General features: G+C 42.9%; 1 long non-coding RNA gene across 2 annotated transcripts in view; it reads left to right on the top strand.

Annotated features, from left to right (window-relative positions):
* The first annotated feature begins 14,525 nt into the window (after positions 1-14,525).
* Positions 14,526-20,436, top strand: part of LOC308510405 — a 30,789-nt gene continuing 24,878 nt past the window's right edge. The window contains exon 1 of one of the 2 annotated variants that reach the window (XR_013995340.1): positions 14,526-14,669. This is a non-coding gene — a long non-coding RNA (uncharacterized lncRNA). The remainder of the gene's footprint in view (positions 14,670-20,436) is intronic. The other variant, XR_013995341.1, reaches the window with a different exon arrangement.

Here is a 20,436-nt window from a genome sequence, read left to right as displayed (position 1 = left end):
TTAAAAAGAAATAGGCACTCTACTACACTGATGGTTAGAATATAAATTGTCAAAATACCTGTGAAGCCCATTTGGCCATATCAATAAAAATTAAAATCTTTATCTCCTTACAACCAGAAATTCCACTTCTAGAAGTTTGTACTATAAGTACTAGTAATAATAGGGAATGAAGCATTATTGTAGTATTGTTTCTAATACTATAATGTTAGAAACATCGTAAGTGACCATCAATAATTAAATTAATGTATGTAATTTATATTATCTATGTAATATGCAATTATTAAAATGATATGTATGGAAGGATTTCTAATATGTATATGCATAAACACGTGCTCAATATACATGTACTCATTCAAAATTTCTGAAAGGATATACAAGCACTTAATAGTTAATAGTAGCTATCTGTTGGGAAGAAATTTATTCCTAGAGAATAGGTTAATGGAAACATATGCCCTTTCCTCTCTTTTGAATTTTATTTATTTACTTGTACTTTTTAACTGTTCGTTTTGAAAATTTTTCAAACTTAGAAAAATGTTGCAAAAAATATCAGAGAATTCTTGTATTTTACTTTACAAATAAATGTTAATATCTTCTAAAACCATCACATAGGATATTAATCTGAATATAATACTATTATAACTATTTACAGACCTTCAGATTTCAGTAAGTGTTCTACTAATGTCCTTTTTTGTTTCAGGTTTTCACGTTGCCTCCGATCTAGACTACTATATTAATGGTTCCTCAGTTTTGATTTGTCTTTCTTTGCCCAACACTGTCCAGTGTTGTGTAAGATGTACTCAATTTCAATTTTTCTCATGCTTCTTCTGAGGAAATTCAGGCAATGCATTTTTGTAAGAATATCACAGAAGCTGTGTGTGCTCTTCTCAGTTCATCATATCAGAAGGCACATGATTTCAATGTGTCTTATCACTTGTGATATTACCTGATCACATAGTTGGCAGGTTTCTCCCCTATGAAGGTATTCTTTTTTCCATGTTTTGTGGGGATATACTTTGAGGATATGCAAATATTTTTTCTCAACATAATTTACTCTAGTAACTTCAGCATTTATTGGTGATTCTTGTCTACAATTACTAGGTGCTTACCAATTAATAATTTCTATTTTCACCATTCCTTCTATACTTATAAACTGGATTTCTGCCGTGAGGAAGAGCTTTCCCTCCCCCCCCTTAATTACTTATTTTCTTAATTATTCATGTCACTATGGATTCAAGGATATTTATTGTATTCTGTATGTTATAATTTACTGACGTTTAGGAAGAGCCCCTTGAATTTGGCCAGTGTGTCCTGTTAACATGTCCTATCACTGTTTGTTCATGTCTTCTGTTCATTTTTCTATCAAGTTTTTGGTCCTTTGTCCCTCAATGTCTAAGGGTTTTTTTAATATTAGAAATATTAACCCTTCTCCTGTGATCTATGTTACAAGTCTTCCTTTTGAATTTTATCCTACATAAATATTTACTTATTTTTGAAATTTAAAAAAAATACACAGGAAAGTGTTTTGTTGGAACTGAAAAGAAGTAAAAAGATGGCAAATTTCAGGAAGGGAGTGATTTCTCTTCAGTTTTTAGTAAGCAGCTCTGTTGGTTCTCAGGATTTCAACTTGCCTTTCTCTTAGGAACCCTCCAAGCGAAGCAGGCGTGTGCGGACTAGGAGCCTTGGTGAATGGCTGGGTCTGAGCAGCTGAAGGTGAGTCCTGACTCCCTCTCTGTCCTCATGTCTTTTGGTGCAAGTGTCTGTGCAATGTTACTGGTTCCAGGAAATAAATGGAGAGTTACACATAGACTTATTTTCCTTCCTCGTGGCCTTTTCATGCTCCAGCAAAAATTGCAGGAATGGTTCTCTGGAAACCTGTCAGGACTTCTCTTCTAAATATAAATGCAGACACCAAAAATAAACAGTGATAAAGGTGACTTTTATTGCTTCCTAAAATGTCAGTACACCGAGAGTATAAAATTAGCTCTCAAGGAGCCAGAAAGAAACAGGTGGCTATCCACTTCTAACTGGGCCTTTGCAGATGAGAAGAGAAACTGTCTGAGAGTTGCTGAATAGCTAGAGTATCTTGATTGTTTTTTCTGCAGTGATGCTGAAGGCAGGACTGCAGGGAGAGTTTTTCCATTGTCTAATATTTTTGTAGCAAGTTCTTTAAGCACACACAATCTACAGGAAAAGAACTGAGGCTTGGCAACTCCACCATGGCCAAGCAGGGCTGAGAGAATGCCCTGATAAATCTTTGAATTATCAGGTGATGGCTGGGGCATTTGAACAGTGCAGAGTGCACAGAATCACAAATCCATCAGCAGAGATGTGAGCCTGACATAGTGTCTGTCCCACAGTAAGCCATTAATATGTGTTTGAATAAATGAATAGAAAGATATCCTACACCACCTTGTATTATTATTATTAAGGATCTGCAGGCTGGTGTGAAATGCTGTAAGAGTTCAGATGAAAAGGGGAAAAGAGAATGAAGGGCAGCAAGACTCCTAAACAGATACTCTGAGGTGGGCAGAACTAGAACTACAGACAGTGGGTGAGACTTAGGATAGGACCTGCCAATATCCAAGCACACAAAATACAACAGGTGACAACAGGAGCAGATAACCCAAGGCATACCTGGAATGGAAGGGCCCATACAAGGTCGGACCTGCAAACAAGGTCGGACCTTGCCAATGCCTACCCCAACTGCCTAATGGAGAAGAAAGCACACTTCCTGCAGGCAATAGCAAACACTTAAGAACCCAAGTTACACAACCAGTTTTCAGACAGAGGCATTTCCAATACAAAGAAGATGGCCGGAATACTTATATGACCTCAATATTACTGTAAGAAATCATTTTCCCAGCCACTCCCAGCCTCCCTACTCCTCCAAACAAATGCATTCTATATAACCAACCATAGACATTATCTGAACAGATCAAATTCTCATCCTTTACCATATCTTTGTTTATGCTATTCACTTTCCCTGTGAAACCATTCGTTTATTATTTATTTGTTCATTCAGGAACAAACTTATTGGTATGTTCACCAATTATGATTGCTTTTCTTGATTTGCCAATTTATTAATTGCCAATTATGTCCTGGGTATGGTGCTAGGTGCTGGGAATACAAGGTCTGACAATTAAGATCACGAACTTGTTGCAATGATGTTGCTGACTTTTTTTTATATCAAAGGGTTATTCATTATGAATTTGTACCAACCGGACAAGTAGTTAACCAAGTTTACTGTTTGGGAGGGCTGAAAAGGCTGCGTGAAAGAGTTAGAAGACCTAAACTTTTCGCCAACACTTCATGGCTCTGCATCACGACAATGCACCAGCTCACAAGGCACTGTCTGTGAGGGAGTTTTTAGCCAGTAAACAAATAATTGGATTGGAACACCCTGTGTACTCACCTGATCTGGCCCCCAATGATTCCTTTCTTTACCTGAAGATAGAGGAAATATTGAAAGGAAGACATTTTGATGATATTCAGGACATCATGGTTAATACGATGACAGCTCGATGGCCATTCCAGAAAGAGAGTTCCAAAATTGCTTTGAAGGGTGAACTAGGCACTGGTGTCAGTGCATAGCTTCCCAGGGGGAGTACTTTGAAGGTGACCTAGTGATATTCAGCAATGAGATATGTAGCACTTTTTCTAGGATGAGTTCAAATTTAATTGTCTGACCTTATATTGTGGTGAACAAAACAGACATCTGTCTCTTAGGAGAGAGACAATAAAGAAATAGAAATAAGTATTTACTTACACAATATGATGAATTCTAAGAAGAAAATGACTATACCAGAAGAGAAAATACCAGAGCGAACTGATAGGCTGTGGTTAGGAGAGGCCTGCCCGCTACCTGCCCTGTGAAGCGTTTCCTGACCAGCGTACACCAACCCTCATTCAATCAGTCACTTTCCTCTGTGCTCTCAGGTCATTTGCTTCTACTTCTGCCTTGGTACCTCCACCTTCTAGTTAATTGGTTCTGTGTCCAAGTCCCTCCCCTCAGATTATGAGTTCTCTCAATGCAAGGAGGATAGAGGGGAAAGCACACGGAATTTGGAGTCAGAAGACCTGACTATGAATTCGAGTTTTCAGTGTAAACTTTGGATACTTGGTGAGTTATCAGATCTCATGGTTTAATGCAGTTTCCCCAGAAGCAGAGCTGGAGGTGTAAAGGCTGGTGTACAGGTACTGTATTGGGGAAAAGACCTTCAGGAGTAGAAGTGAGGAATGGAAAGTGAGATGGGGAAGGGTGAAGAGCCAACACGAGGATGTATTCTGAGTTGGCCATCACTACAGGCAATGGACCCATGGACCTTGCAAGGAGCCCTATGAAATGGGTCTCAAACGACTGAGGGGAGCATTTATCTATTGGTCCATCTCCCACTGATTAAGGGAGCCCACATGAGCACAGACCCCTCTCCATCCTGAAGTTTCACAATATGTGAGCTTCCAATAGATACAGCCGGCCCTCTATCTGAGGTGTCAGAGACATGAGGTGTCAGAGACACCCCATGGCAGGAAGCAAGCATGCAGGCCCAAGGCCAGATGCTGTCCAGTTGCCCCTGAGTGAAACTGGGTAATCCCTGCAGAGAAGCGCTTCAGGAGGCAGTGACTGGAGTAAGAGGTGGGATAAGAGGGCCTCACGATGAGGCATCTGGTCCCCTCATCTATGAAACAGACGCAGTAATGATACTGCTTACCTCTTAGGCAGATGAGAGTTCAATGTGGTGCTCTACGTGGAAGAATCTGGAAACTGCCGACACTGTGCAAACACCACCACTATGACCATCATGACAATCTTCCAGTTTCTACTCCCAGGAATGTACCTGGCAGACAAGTAAACAAAACGCAAGTGAGAGTGGGGTGAGTAAGTAAGTGGAGTGAGGGAGCAAATACAGAAGTATTTCAGGCTCTTTACGCAAGCTTCCTACCAATGGAAGACGAACAAATACATTACACTCAGTCCAGGTTCCTTCTACATTCAATTAGATTTGAATGAAGTAAATGGTGGCAGAAGAGGTGTTTTTAAAATAGCTCACTTAAAAAATTCATTGAGGCCACGCCCTTGAGAGACGAGAGCTGGGAAAGGGTTTCTTTGCCTATGAAATGTGACCCCATTAATGGGTTTAATTTTCTTTGCCCTTTGGCTTTTTTTCCACTGTCTAACAAAATACTCAAACAGCTCGGTGAGAAATCATTCAAAACTAGAAAATAGGGTTCTCTCTGTCTTAAAAGCTTACAAACCATGGGGAAAGCAGAGCAAAGCAAATTACACTCAGTCATATACAACAACGTAGGCATAGCGTGTTGACACAGTCAGAAGTCACACGTGATCATGGTTTCACTGGGCTGAAGTCAGGCAGCACCAACCTGGGAAGGTTTCATTTCATTAAAACTTCATTTCAATTAGCACTTGCAGGATCCGTGATAGGCAGAACCAGGCTGAGCCAGGCAGTGCGCTGCAGGGGTGGTAAGGGTGGCAGATAAGAAAATTAACAGTGAGAGCAAGTGCACATAAATGCTATCAGAAGTGCACAGAGGTGTTAACGGTGTGTAGAGAATAGGTACAAATGAAAGTCACCTACGTGTTTCCTCGAAAATAAGACCTAACTGGAAAATAAGCCCTAGCATGATTTTTCAGGAGGACATCCCCTGAACGTAAGCCCTAATGCGTCTTTAGGAGCAAAACTTAATATAAGACCCGGTCTTATTTTCAGGGAAACACGGTAAGTCAGCTTGCAGGAGAAGAGAGGAAGGACCAAGGCAATTTTCCAAAATGAAGAAGTTGACGTTAGTTGGATGCTGTGAAGGAGACATTGCGTGTGAAGCAGAGAAAAGAGCTGGGCAAAACCCTGGAGGTGGGAGGGAGCATGGGGTTTGGAGAAACTGCAGAAAGGTCAGTGTCCAGGACGTGGTGAGAGATGAGGCTGCAGCTGCAGGACGCCATGAGGGCAGGAGCATAAGGAGCCTTCCATGTCAGACGAATGCATTTAAACTTGTCAAAAGTAAAAGGCAAGCCACAGAAGGGTTTTAAGCAGTGGGATAAAGCGATCCCGTCAGTGCTCTTTAGAAGGATCCCTCTGGCCATGGTGTGACAGAGTGGAGGACAGCGTGGATATGTGTGGCAGCAGGGAGCTCAGTTTAGAACTGATTATAGTAGTCAGACTGGGGAGAGATGATAATGACCTGTGGCAGCGTAGTGGCGACAGAGAGGAGGTCATGGGTTTCCGAAAGGGAGCAAGCACACTGGTGATTATTTGTTTAGAAGACAAGGGAGGAGATGGTCAGAGTGAATCCCAGGTTCCTGCTTCAGGTGACCAGGTGGATGGTGATGACATTTGGTGCAAAGAAAAAGGACGGTTCATGGAGAAAGTAGAGCAGAATTGGAAGAAGAGTAGAAACATGGTAGGAGGAAACATCTGCTTGGAATGTGTTAGTTTTCTCTACCTTTGGTACAGTATCCTTTTGTAGTATTTTTGCACAGAAAAAGGGGTGCAGTCCTCCCATATGATTGTGCAGGTCATGCCCTGGAGAAGGGCATTTGGCCACGGAGAGTCAATGCGGAAATGCAGTCCACACTCACTCCTTAAGTGTGCCTGGCCAGTGCTGCAGCGGCCTGGAGGAAGGGATGCCTCAGGCTGGATATTTTCCATCTCCAAATCCACTCCCTACAATTTATCCTCCTATGTGTTATGGATGACTGGCCTGTATGAACTGCATCCCTCCCTCCCAACTTCTGGCTGGGTTCCACCAGTGGCAGATGCTGATAGGAGAACAAATGGAAGAGATTTTGTTTCTCTTGGCGCCCCCCGCCCCCAACTACTGGGTGACCATCCATTGTTTCTTTCTGCCTTTACTGAGGGTCATAGCTCCCATAGCTATAGTTCCTGTTGGGTTTTGAGTACATAGTGAGAATAAGTGATAACGACTTCCCACTGTTGCTAGTCCCAGTGTTGTGTGCCATTCCTTATGGGTTTCCCTAAATCCTGACCACACCTTTGGAAGTCATGCCCTCTTTACACTCTCCTCAATTATCCAGTTTAAGGTTGTCCTCTGTTTCCTGCCAGGACCAGGACTGATTCAGAATATTTTTCTAATTAACACAAAGCAACATCTCCATTCGTTTAACTATGCACCCAGCTGTGCGGGTCATAGGGACCCCTGTTTCTAATTCTTACAACGTTGCTATATTAGCAAAAGGGCCCTATAAATCCTGAAACTCAGGCACATTTGGAAAGTGGGTGCCAGACTAGCTTTTCAGTCTGACCCAAAGTTTGAGTTAGAAGAGAGGCGGGAAGAGAGTCAGTATCTGAGTCTGTTTGGGCTACTACAACAAAGTACCACAGACTGGGTGGCTTACAAACAGCAGACATTCATTTCTCACAGTTCCAAAGGCTGAAAGTCCAAGATCAAGACTCCAGCATGGTCACCTCCTTGGGAGGGCCCTCTTCCCAGTGTATAGCCGGCAACGTCTTACCTGCTGGAAGGCACGCAAGGTCTTTGTGAGGCCTCTTATATAAGGGCACTAATTTCATTCATGAGGGCTCCCCCCTCATGACCTAAGCTAATCCCAAAGACCCCAGTTTCTAATATTATCACCTTGGGGGTTAGGAATTCAGCATGAGAATTTTGGGAGGGCACAAATAGTCAAAGTATAGCAGTGGGAATGAGAAAGAGGTTTATAGTCAGGGAGCCTGGGAAGAAGCGCTGTGGGCGTGTCAGTGTCAGTTGTCAATATCGACCCATCAAGCCTTCCTTGAGAATTGAGAGGTGACACTTGGGAATTGTTTGAGTGGGAGTATAATGGCAGATGCCAACCCCCACTCTACGAAGATGGACTTATCCTCTTCTTTAAGCTTCTCTCCCCCTGCCCCCTCCCTCTACCAAGTAAAACTACTCCGAATTTTCTATAATTTAACCCTGGAATCAGGCACAAGAGAATATTTTCCTTAATTTTTCTTAAACTCTCTGGTTTAACATGATATTATAAGAGTCATTGATCTCTACTCCCCCCTTCTATAGAGGTAGAGAAATTATTTTTAATGCATATTTTTAAATGTAGGTATTATACGCATATTTAGATCCAGTTATTCATTCATTCATTTATTCATTCATCAGATTGCTATCAAACTCCACCTTAGACTGGATCATTGTATCCTTTCTCACATGGCCCCTCATCTGTTCCTAAAGGAAGAGGGATGAGGCATGCAAGGGCAACAGAAAGATGAGCTGATAGAAGCCAGCCTAAGTAAAGGACAGAAGGAGAGGTAAGGCGGGGCCTACAGCCGACCTTTCTCCTGACTGCAGCCAGGTATAGGCCCCATATTTAAGATGACCCTGGACAGCCTCATGCTCTCACTCCATGTTCATGTCCACTTTGTGCTCTTACACGGACAGCTCTGCATGCGTGGAGTGGGCTGTGCTAGTGGCCTACATGGTACCACATACATGCATTTATGAAAGCCTTTGTTCTTCCAAATATAAAGCCAAGGTCAAAGGAGCTAAGGAGCCCGTGAGCTTTTCCCCCAGTCCTTTCTGTAGTTGGGAACAAGGAAATGACTCATTAAACCGCCAAGACTGAGAAAAAGCAACCCATTAACTTATATTCTTCCTCTGATGCTTTCCCAGCTGTGGTATGTGGTGCTGTGCTGAATTATAGATCCGTGTTTAAAGAGGCTCTGGTATCTCTAATTCATTGCTCAAACATCTAGAATCTTTATTCCAGGAAGTTACACAGCTTCCAAGCAGAATATATAAAGTTAAGTTTAAAAAAAGAAAATCATTGTACAGTGGTACCTCGGTTTTCAAACGTAATCCATTCTGGAAGACCGTTCGAGTTCTGAAACATTCAAAAACAGCCGACAGCTAGGCCTCAGGATCTTGCACTCAGCGGAAGCCGCGTGACATGGTTGACTTCCAAGACTTTGGTTTTCCAAAGCGTGTTCGAAAACCGAAGCATTTACTTCCGGGTTTATGGCATTTGTAAACCGAAATGTTCGCCAATGGAGACATTCAAAAACCAAGGTACTACTGTACTTCAATGTTCTGGGGAAATCCCAAGTATCAATGCTCTCTTACCAGAGCCATAGATTGACAAGAGGTCAAAGCTCGCTCATTTGCCGGCCTTCCCAAGGGGTTTCCAATTTCCTGAGAACCAGGAGTGAGCAAAGGGCCTTACTCAGCCTTAGAGAGCTTTAGAAAACTTATGTTTTTACCCTTGTCTGTTGGTATTTGTACTGAAGTGCTGGGATCTCCCCCAAACTTTTCCTCTGCCTTCTCTACCAACCATGATAGAATGAGAGAGACAGTGAGAGTTTAGAACTTAGATTAAGATCTGCTTTCCAAAATCTTCTATGTTGTTCTTTTTACTTAGCTTCTTTTCATCCATTTTTCTTTTCCTTTTGTTCTTTTCTCCCCCTTATATTTATTAATTTATCCAATTATTCATTTATTACATTGTATCTGGGGTCTTAGATTAAGCCAGCTAGAACCTCTTTCCCATTAGAATTTAGATTTAAGTCTGGGAATGCCTGGATGAATTGTGGTGTGTGCCTGCCATGGGTCTATATACCTGAGGGATAGGAGCCTCCTAAGAAAGACCCAGTTCAAAGGGAAAGAAGTCGAGGACACCTACTAGGTTCAATCGCTATGGCCCAGGATTGGGATGGGGATTGGGGTAGTCCTGATGGGATTTTGGAAACAGCACAGTGCCTGTCACTCAGATGTCTTCTGGCCTAGCACCCAGGGACTTGTGCCTGCGTCCTAAGGTGAGGGTGTTGGAATAAAAGGGAAAGTAAAAACTAAAACAGCTCTTTACTCAAACATCCCTGGGTTACAGAAAGCAGCAACAGCAGCAACCTGGAGCCAGGCAGATGTCAGTGTCCTTGACCCTGGGCAGACACAGCTCTGACATGAACAGTAGTGCACCAGCAAGGAGGCAATGCCTCAAAAAGCCACTTTTGGTGTCAGCAGCGATGGAGACCACAGCCTAGTAAGTACAAGCAGGTGAGGACGGAAGGGGCAGGTGCCACGTGTAGCGGCAGAGCTGTGGTACTCAGTATCTGTAGGACAATCACTGAAGACTCCCAGACTTCGGGGGATAAACTTGATGTGAGGATGGACGGTCGGAGCATCCACATAGTGCATTTGGGTAAATCCAGAAAACACTGCTGCATGTCCCTTACTAATTAAAATCCTGATTCACTCCAGGCAGCTGACTTTGGGGGACATGGATTGTTATACATCCTTAATTCCAACTTAGTTCCATAAAGGATTTGCAGAAGCTTTACATGAAAGCCTCAGATATCAAAGGACCAATATTTTTTTTTTTAAAAAGGACAAAGAACCATCGTCAAGAAATAAAGACTGAAAGGAAGGGAAGAAAAGGTCCGTTGCACTAGAAAGCCCAGCCAAGCGAAGCAAATGTTCGTGATAGACTTGAAACTCCTGTTTCTTTTGGACTTAATTCCTAAGAATGCAAATTCTGTGCCTCATCAAGAGTCAAAAAAGATGAAAATGCAGTTACTCAAGGCAGAGATGCCTGAATATATGACTGTGCCCAAATAGGAAAGTTCTATAATTCTTCATGTTTAGAGCGCTACCTGGAGTTATTGAATTTAGTTTGAGTAGATTCTTAGAAAGTTATGATTATTACTTCTCTGCTCCAGTGCCACAAACAGCTCTAAAATTCAGCAGACTAGGTGCCAGACCAGGGGTCATACAATGACTGAGGGAACTGCAAGGGCCCAATATTTGTGACCAGTGCTTTAACCCCTGTCACCTTTCATCTTCAGTGGTGCAGGGAGCTGGGAAGGCAGGTATAATTATCTGCATTGTGCAGATAAAGAAATCACAAGGCAGAGAGGACCGTGATTTGTCCAAGACCACACTTACATGCAGGGCCAGTGTTTGAGCACCGCTCTCCAGTTCTATAGGCCCCTGCTGCATAGGCCCCTGCCCAGCCATAGGTCTGGAATGGTGACTTACCTGGGCTTTTCTATAAGTACTCCAGATGATTCTGATGCTCGTGTATTTTCCGGAAATTTACACCCCTAAACCAGACGTCTCAGCCGGAAGTCTCAATGGGTGAACCATCTCAGGTTAAATGGGGACAATAATATAGGAATCTAATTGCTAAATGTGATAGGAGAATAAGAAGACACAGTCCCTGCACAAGGAGTGTACAGCATGCTGGCAAATTGAGGCAGGTATCAAAGAAATAGCAGTTCCTGTTATTTAATCCCTTTAGATGTTGTCATATGCTCACGATAAAACCATTCCTACAAACAGTACCCAGGGTAGGACTGGCAAAAATGGCTCCCACATGGATCCCACTGACAACTGTAGTCGGAATTCAAATGCCCAGAGTGGTCAGAGCAGACAGCGCCTGTGCCTATCTGGAAGGTACACAAGCGCGCGCACACACGCACACACAGGCTCAGTACACACACGAGTTCGGTACACACACACATACACACACACACACACACACACACACACACACACACACACAATCTTGTGCTCCTAGCAGCAGGAAAGGCTAAAAAAAATACCAACAGACCTGCAGTCCCCTTTGGTCCTTTAGAAATTCAAAATTACCAGAATTAAACTTTTCCAAGATTCTCTAAGATCCCCAGAGTATTATATAGGAAGTTAGAACTAGAAGCATTCCCAAGGTGACAGAGCAGAGGGTGATGAGGGGAACAGGAAACATGAGAGTACTGTAGGTGAGACAGTAGCAAAGCTTTGAGGGCAGAAATGAGCTTCTGAGTCAACTATAATTATAGATAGATAGATAGATAGATAGATAGATAGATAGATAGATAGATAGATAGATAGATGGATGGATGGATGGATGGATGGATGGATGGATGGATGGATGGATGGATGGATGGATGGACGGACAGACAGACAGATGGATACAAGAAGTGGAGTACAGCAGTAGGAATAGAGACAGTGGAAATGTAATGGCTCTGTGCAATGTCAGAGGGGTAGTAGATTGGGAAAAGGGGTTATCACTTTGTGAGGGATATAAATAATAAATGTCTAACTATTGCATTGTTTTGTACACCTGAAACTAATTTTAAAAAAAGAAATGAGCTTCTGCCTTTGAAAGTACAAAGAAAGCCCTGCTAGGGAAAAGAGAAGAAATAACATTTATTAAGCATCTAACATGTGCTTAATTCTGTGCTTTCATGTATATCTTGTGTCATTTCAGACTCAAATAGCTCTATAGGTAAATATTTCCATTCTATTTTACTGAGGCTTAGACAGGGCAGGTCATTTATCCAGGGTGACCCATTTGATCATAAAGAACCAAGTCTTGAAATCCAGGCCTATAAGGACACAAAGTGCCATCCCGTTGCATACAAATGCATGTGTACCTATGTGTAGTCTAGCAAATGCAGCATCTAAGTTCCAGGCTCTGCCCTAAGTGCTTGACAAGTACTAACTCATTTAATACTCACAATGATCCTAGAAAGTAAATGACTTCTTATTTCCAGTTCACAGATGAGGTAATTGAAGGAAAGAGCGATTATGCAGCTTTTCAAGATTCCACATCTGGTGGCAGAGTCGGCTGCCCGGTGAAGAGCCCATTCTTTCCTGATTGCTCTGTGGTGCGGCTACATGAATGGAAGCACATGTACTGAGCACTTACTCTGTGCCAGGCACTGTTGGTACTGTTTTGAGTGCTTTAAATTTATTAACTTGTTCAGTTCATGTGCTCAGGGAGTTCAGATACTGAAAGCCTCTAAGGCCATGGAGCATGGTAGCTAAATTGTACGTGTGGGCTCTAGAGTCAGTCCCTGTCATTTAGTAGTTAAATGACCTTGGGTAAATCATTTAATCTCTCAGTGGCTATTTCCACATTTGTAAAGTGAGAGTCATAATTGTTTCTACTTCATGGATTTGTGGTAAAGATTAATTATTTTGCATAAAATGCTTTGCATAGTGTCTGGCAAGTAGAAAGTGCTGGAGGGTTTTTGTTTGTTTTGGTTTTGGTTTGGTTTTGGGGGTATTTTTTTGGCAAGCAAGGAGCTTGCACAGGATTGTGCGGGTGTCCTAGTGCAATCCTACAGCTGGCTCCCAAAGGTCAGTGTCTACACGGTACTGTGGTCTTGACTTACATCCCCTCAGGGTCACAGCAGCTCCAGGACTGGCTGCTGGTGAGTGCTGTCCTTTAGCATGTCACACCTCACCAGGGCACTGGCTGGCCATTGATATTTTAAAGTGAAGAGATGGGTTGGCTCTAACCCAAGAAATAAGCTGAAAAGAGGAAACTACGAGTAAGCAGGAGGCTGCAGGATGCCAGGACCAGAGAGCTTATCCTTGATAAGTAGCTGAGGCTCTGCCATCCTTGAAACGGAGACCTGGCTGCCTAGCAATTAATCAAAATTTCAAGGCTGTTTTGACATGGCAAGAAATAACAAATGGTTCTGCGGTACCGAGACAACTGTTTGGCCCCAAGGTCAAGGACGATGCTTGAGGAGACCCCCCTGGCAAGGAGGCAGGAAGCCCAAAGGGAGCGGGAGGGCCCATTAAGCAGCTGCCTTATGTACCACGGTCATAACCAGGCTGGGCGCTCACTCCTCCACCTTCCCTGCAGTCTGACCCACCTCCTCCATTTTAGAAAACTTGAGGCCCTGGGGATTCACCTTGTGGGGTCAGAATGTGTGGGCCAGAGCTGCTCCACGTAAGCTGGGTCCTCGTTCTCAGGGGGAATGGCTGCTTCGCTCTGAATAAGTGCCCAAGAACGAGGCTGGGGCACTTCCATTATCATAATCGTCTCCATCTTCAGTGTTTCTCTTTACCTGCCTGTGCCTCCCACACTCTTGCTGAGCTTTAGTACACATTATCTCCTTTGCTAATAGGCATTATTCTCCCTGTTTTACAGATGAAGGAACTATGGCCCAAAGATGTTTAGTAAATTGCCCAGGATGGCACAGCAAGGAAACAGGTCTGGAAAGGCGGCCAGAGGCGTGGGGAGGGTCAGAGCATGTAGGAGCTTTTCCATTTTATCTTTATTGTGAAGCAAAGGAGTATCCATTAAAAGGTTTTAAGCACGGGCAGAGCAAAATCAGTATTACGTTTTGAAGAGGACACTCTGGCTGCTGAGTAGAGAATGAATTAAATGAAAGGAGATGAGTTTTGAGTCTAATGCAGTCGTCCAGGTGAGAGGAAATGGTAAACTCAGGTGGTGGTGATGGAATGAAGTAAATGGAGTCCAGAGATATTTGAAAGACCAGGGCCTGCTTACACTTCAGGGGGTCCTGGAAAATAAGCACATCTCCTTTTCAACAAGTTTTCCAGAGAACAAAAAAATATGCAAATGCCACACAGTCAAGACAAAGGAAGAAATCTCAGATCCTGTGTTGGCCAAATAACAAATCTTGAAGCTCCCCAAGAGTTGTTAGAAAAGGTGTGGTGCTTTATTTGCCAACTTTCAGTTATGTCAGACATGTAGTCTAGGCAGTGAGCCACTAAGAACTATTGCACAACTTGAAGCCCTTGGAAAAGAGTTAGGCTGGAAGGTTTGAGAACCCAGCAGCTTCCAGATCCCTTCCCTGCTCAGCGTCCTATGTGCAGAGCACCAGAGGCCTTGGCCACAGACGTCACGTGTCTCACGAAGGACAATGCCAACTCCTTCCCCAATTCAGAAGGTCAGTGCTTTTAACCTGTTCTATTTCCAGCATTTTACTCTAATCCGTGTCAAAGTAAATCAAACTGGCAGTAACAGATTTATGAGGAAAGAGTGAGAAAGCTAAATGGAGAGCTTGGCTGGGGGTCCAGGGAATGAACCCAACAACCAACTGGTGCCAGGCATTGAAGTGTATAAACAGAGACCTACTTGGAAAGCAAGGAGAAAAATGCAGAGTAACTGAGCCAAGTAAGGCCTAATTATATAGAGATTTCCACTGAGGAACTAGAAGACCCACAGATGGGGAAGTGGGTGTGATCCCAGGCATTTTATGGCTGAAGGCTGAGTTAGAGGAGAGTGACTCTCCTAAATTTTCAGAGATAAGTCTGGCTCCAGGACAGGGACTCTTTGTTGTTCTCTTTGAATGAATGAATGAATGAATGAATGAATGAATGAAGCCACTAGACCTTCACTGGAAGCTTGGTTCATCCACTTGTATTCCTGCCTCAGGACCATGGCTCAGTCTGTTCACTCGTCTGGAATTCTGCTCCCACATGTCTTCACATGGTTGAATTCCTGAATTACCTACCAGGAACTCTCCACTACATCACTTTACTTCATTTTCCCTGAAGCATTTATCATTATTTGACATTTTCTTTTCTAATTTGCTTATTTATTTATCTAGTGTTGGTCTCATGTGCCTGAGAGCAGAGACTTTATGTTTATGCAAAGCAAAGTCCCCGGGATCATGGCAGTGCCTGGCCTGGCAGGAACTGGCAGTGTTGTCGAATGAATGTTATACATTGATAAATCAGGAAACTGAAGCTTTGTAAATATGATGCAAAAGTCACCAGGTGGAAGGGAAATTCAGGCAAATAATTCATTTCATGTTTATGATGTGAACCAACTAGTTAGAACAACTTTTTTTTAAATTTTGTCAATTATCTTAGAATGTCTCAGGGACTGAAGCATGTGAATATTATTAAGACACAATACATAATGTCAACAAAATCCTATGTACATAAGTTCACTGACAAAATACGCTATATCAGAACATTGTCTCAGTAATATCATTGCAAAAAAAAATAGCTCTAATATAAATGTTTAACCAAAAGTGCAAAATAAAGCAACTGAAATTTTGTTACTTCATTTTTAGAAAGATAAATTTCTGCTTCTCCCAGTTTTTTCTAAGTTTCCAAATGACAACTTAAAGTTGCAGCAGCCTGAATAATTGAAATAGAGCATTTTTTGAGAACACAAACTTAAGATATCAGAGTTATAGTTGAGATTCAGACCCAGCCTCCTAGAAAACCACAGCAGAAGAGTTCCAGTTAGCCACACCCAAGGAATAAACCAAACAACCACTGCGTAGGAATAAGAATAGCCTCAGGTTACCCAGTTCTTTCTTCCTTCTTCCTTCTTCCTTCATGGCTGGTGTTCCTACCCCAGAGATGGAAACACTCTAGAGATTTCAAGCTGCAGGTAGGTTATCAGAGCCGGTGTGAGCTTGGCCTCTAAAGCATTCTCGGCAGAGGCACTTTAAATGCTGTTTGGTCAAAATGTGAGGGAGCTGACAGATGGGTGTTTTCTGGTGGTCAGGATGTGATTCAGCCAAGAACCACCCATCAGGAGCCTGGCAAAAGTGAAGAGCTCAGTAAATCCCCACCCCTCAACCTTTGCAACCGCGTACAGGCTTCTGAGCTTTGTGCACATAGCATACCTGGTTAAGTGTCTGAATGGAATTCCAGTCGACTAATCTGTGTTTTCTAAATTTCTCATTAGTAATTTGCTCTTACCTAGAGGCTAGTCAGTACAAAGTTGAATCAAAGAGACACAAGCTTGTCATTGTGACTCTCAGTGTTTCATTGTTTCTCCCTCCTCCTGCCATTCTTTGCACTGGAAGAAGGAAGGAAGGAGGGGGAGGTGCATTTACATCTTGTCGCCTGGTGTTGGGCAAAAGAAACAAGCTTCTTGCAAATAGTAGAAGGTCTAGAAAATCCTGAGGTCTTTGAATGAGAGAGCACCATTCTTGGTCTTCATGCCACATTGAATCAGAAGTTACCTGGGGAGCTGATTTATCTTTGGGTGCTTATTCCAAGTTTATCTACTTTACTGGATGTGGCCCCAGGTGGAGCAGTGATGAGAACTATCTGACCCTCCCCCAACCCTGGGTCCCAGGTTTCCTATTTACCTAGGAGACACCTGTGTACCTTCTCTCTACTTGGGGCCCCTGCCTTGACAGATGAGTCTGTGGGGCCTCAGAATAAGCCACCCCAATATATGTTTCACTGGTATAGAGATTACTTTGAGCTAAAGGCATTTTTATCTTCAGGCTCCAGAGAAACTTCTGCCCCTCACTTTAACTGCCTAGAAGAACTTGAATCAGAGACCTTGCCCAGAAGAGGTTATCAGAGATAACCTTGAGCTATCTATAGGGCAGGGCAAGCTTCTATTTATTAAATGTCTATTCTTATCATCCTGCAATGACCGTTTGAAGCCCCCAAGACAGCTCACCTCATCTATAGGTCAGGGTGTCTTATATACCGATGTTCCCTTTCTATCTCTGAACCTCTCCTGCATGTGGGGTCTCTGACTCTCTCATGCATGCGAGGTTCCCAAACATCTGTATTATTAAAATTGGTTATTTTCTCTTCCTAATCTGTCTCATGTCTATTTGATTATTAGACCAGCCAGAAGAACCTTGAGAGTAGAGGAAAATTTGTTCCTCTTCCACAAGTCTTATATATTATTAGGGATAATTTTTGTGAATATTCAGGTTCAGATCTTCCTCTTTTTTTTTGCCTTTAATGATTTTTATTTTTTAAAGATTTTTATTAAAATATAGCTAACATACAATATTATATTAGTTTCAGGTGTACACCATAGTTATTCAACATTTATAAATCTAAAGATGTGATCGGCATAAGTCCAGCAACCATCTGACATTGTACCACGCTATCACAATGTTATTGACTTATTCCCCATGCTGTACATTACATCCCCATGACTTATTTGTTTTATACCTGGAAATTTGAACCTCTTATTTCCCTTCACCTTCCCCTCCTTTTTAAAATTATTTAATTACATTTAACATTCAATATTATTTTATATTAGTTTCAGGTGTACAGCCTCATGGTTAGACATTTATATAATCGAAGAAGTAATCCCCCTGACTAGTCTGATACTCACCTGGCACTATATATAGTATTTACCATATTGTTGACTGTATTCCCTATGCTTTATTTACATCCCCATGACTATTTTGTAACTACCAATTTGTACTTCTTTTTAAAAAAATTTTTTTATTAGTTTCAGGTGTACAAAGCAATGTAATAGTTAGACATTTACACCCCTCATAAAGTGATAACCCACCCCCCAAGCTACTACCACTTTGACATCTTATATAGGTGTTATAATACCACTGACTGTCTTCCCTACGCTGTACTCCACATCCTGTGACTATATATACATATATATTTAGTTATAGTTGACATTCAATATTATTCTACTTCAACTCTTCAGGTATATAGTGGATTGGTCAGGCATCTATACAGTCTATGACGTGACCCCCCAATAAGTCCAGTGCCTAGCTGGTAACTTACATGATCTTTACAGCATTGTTGATTACATACCCCATACTATATTAACTACAATTTGTATTTCTTAATGCTATGCTGTACCCTACACCCCCACAACTACTGTATAACAACCAATTTGTACTTCTTAATTCCTTCCCCTTTCACCTATTCTTTACTCTCCCCCTCATCTTAAAGAAGTCCCTCTAAGATTTCTTGTAATACTGGTTTGGTGGTGATGAACTCCTTTCAGCTTTTTCTTGTCCGAGAAGCTCCTTATCTGTCCCTCAATTCTAAATGACAGCCTTGCTGGGTAGAGCAATCTTGGTTGAATGTCGTTGCTTTTCATCACTTGGAATATTTCCTACTAATCCCTTCTTGCCTGCAAAGTTTCCGTTGAAAAATCAGCTGACAGTCTTATGGGAGCTCCCTTGTAGGTAACTAACTGCTTTTCTCTTGCTGCTTTTAAGATTCTCTGTTTGTCTTTAACCTTTGCATTTTAATTATGATGTGTCTTGGTGTGGGCCTGTTTGGGCTCATCTTGTTTGGGACTCTGTGCTTCCTGGGCTTGTATGTCCATTTCCTTCACCAGGTTAGGAAAGTTTTCTGTCATTATTTCTTCAAATAGGTTTTCAATTCCTTGCCCTCTTTCTTCTCCTTCTGGTGCCCCTATAATGCAAGTGTTGGCATGCTTGATATTGTCCCAGAGGCCCCTTAAACTCTCCTCAATTTTTTGGATTCTTTTTTCTTTTTGCTGTTCTGGCTGGGTGTTTTCTGCTACTCTATCTTCTTCGTCTCTGGTTGGATCCTCTGCTTCATCTAATCTACTGTTGATTCCCTGTAATATATTCTTCATTTTCATTATTGTATCCTTTATTTCTGGCAGGTTCTTTTTTATGGTTTTCATCTCTCTGTTGAAGTTCTCCCTGAGATCATTGAGCATTCTTATAACCAGTGTCTGATAGATTGCTTATCGCCATTTCACTTAGTTCTTTTTCTGGAGCTTTGTTCTGTTCTTTTATTCTTTGTCTCCCCATTTTGGCTGCCTCCCGATGTTCGTTTTTATATATTAAGTAGGGCTGCTATGTCTCCCAGTCTTAGTAGAGTGGCCTTATGTAGTAGGTGTGCTGTGGGGTTCAGTGATGCAGTCTTTCTGGTCACCTGAGTCACACGCTCCAGGTGTGTCCCTTGTGTGGGTTGTGTGTGCCCTTTTCTTGTACTTGAGCCTTGGTTGATAATTGCACATCAAGGGGAGGGACTGCCCTTGGGCTCACTGGTTGTGCGGACTGGCCTTGACTACAGTGGAAGAGTTGTTGTGCAGGGGCTGACCCTACGGAGCAGGATCTGCCTCAGCAGGACTCTGGTGCCTGCCCAATCTGCCGCTGGGGTGTGTTGTACTTGGAGGCGGCTGGGTGATGCTCCAGCTTGTTTTGAAGCTGCCCACTGGAGACTCCAGCCCCAGGACCACCTTGTAGAGGAACCACTGTAGGTCTACTTCAGCAACAGCCTGTGCCCCACCTGGGGCCACCCAGAGGGAGCCAGAAAGAAATCTGCAGATATCTGCTGCATGTGCTGTGCTTCAAAGCGCCTTGAGAGGCCAAGCTATAAACCAAGGCCGGCTGCCGCTAGTGCCAGCTTAGGGCTGCTCAGCTAGGGGCATAGTCCACACTCAAGCCAGATGCTGCTTGTCTGGGTGCCAGGAACCTTTGAGAAACCCTAGGAAAGTCTGCAGCTTGATCCAAAATAGACGGTCTGCATGAGAAAGCCACTGAAAGCAGCCTGTGTGTGCCCGACAGTTGAGGGGGGTCAGGTCTCAAATCACCTTGGTGTGTGAACGGAATGATGGAGACTCAGAAATGGCAGCCGCCTGTGTTGGCATGCCCGGAAGGGGGAGGGCTCAACAACAAAACAATGGCCTCCTCCAGCTCCCCCGTCCAGGAGAAAGCCGCCTCTCCAGCCCCCATCCCAAGCCAGACAAGTTAGTTCCCCACCATTTGTCCCTGCCACCTCTCCAACTGCTGCCCCAGCACTGGAGCTCAGAGCAAATGATTCTGTTGATGGGTAAGACCATGTGCGGTCTCTTTAAGAGGAGCGCCTGTGAGTGTAGCTTCACTCAGTCACAAAGTCCACTGGTTTTTACAACCAAAATTTATGGGGACTTCTCTCCCTAGCACTGGAACGCTGGGGTGGGGCCTTATGTAGTAGGTGTTCCTG

The sequence above is a fragment of the Rhinolophus hipposideros genome (assembly GCF_964194185.1).
Source record: "Rhinolophus hipposideros genome assembly, chromosome: 18".
NCBI classification, from domain to species: Eukaryota; Metazoa; Chordata; class Mammalia; order Chiroptera; family Rhinolophidae; genus Rhinolophus; species Rhinolophus hipposideros.
The sequence above is the reverse complement of the archived record's forward strand: the minus strand, read 5'-3'. Positions and strand labels throughout refer to the sequence as shown.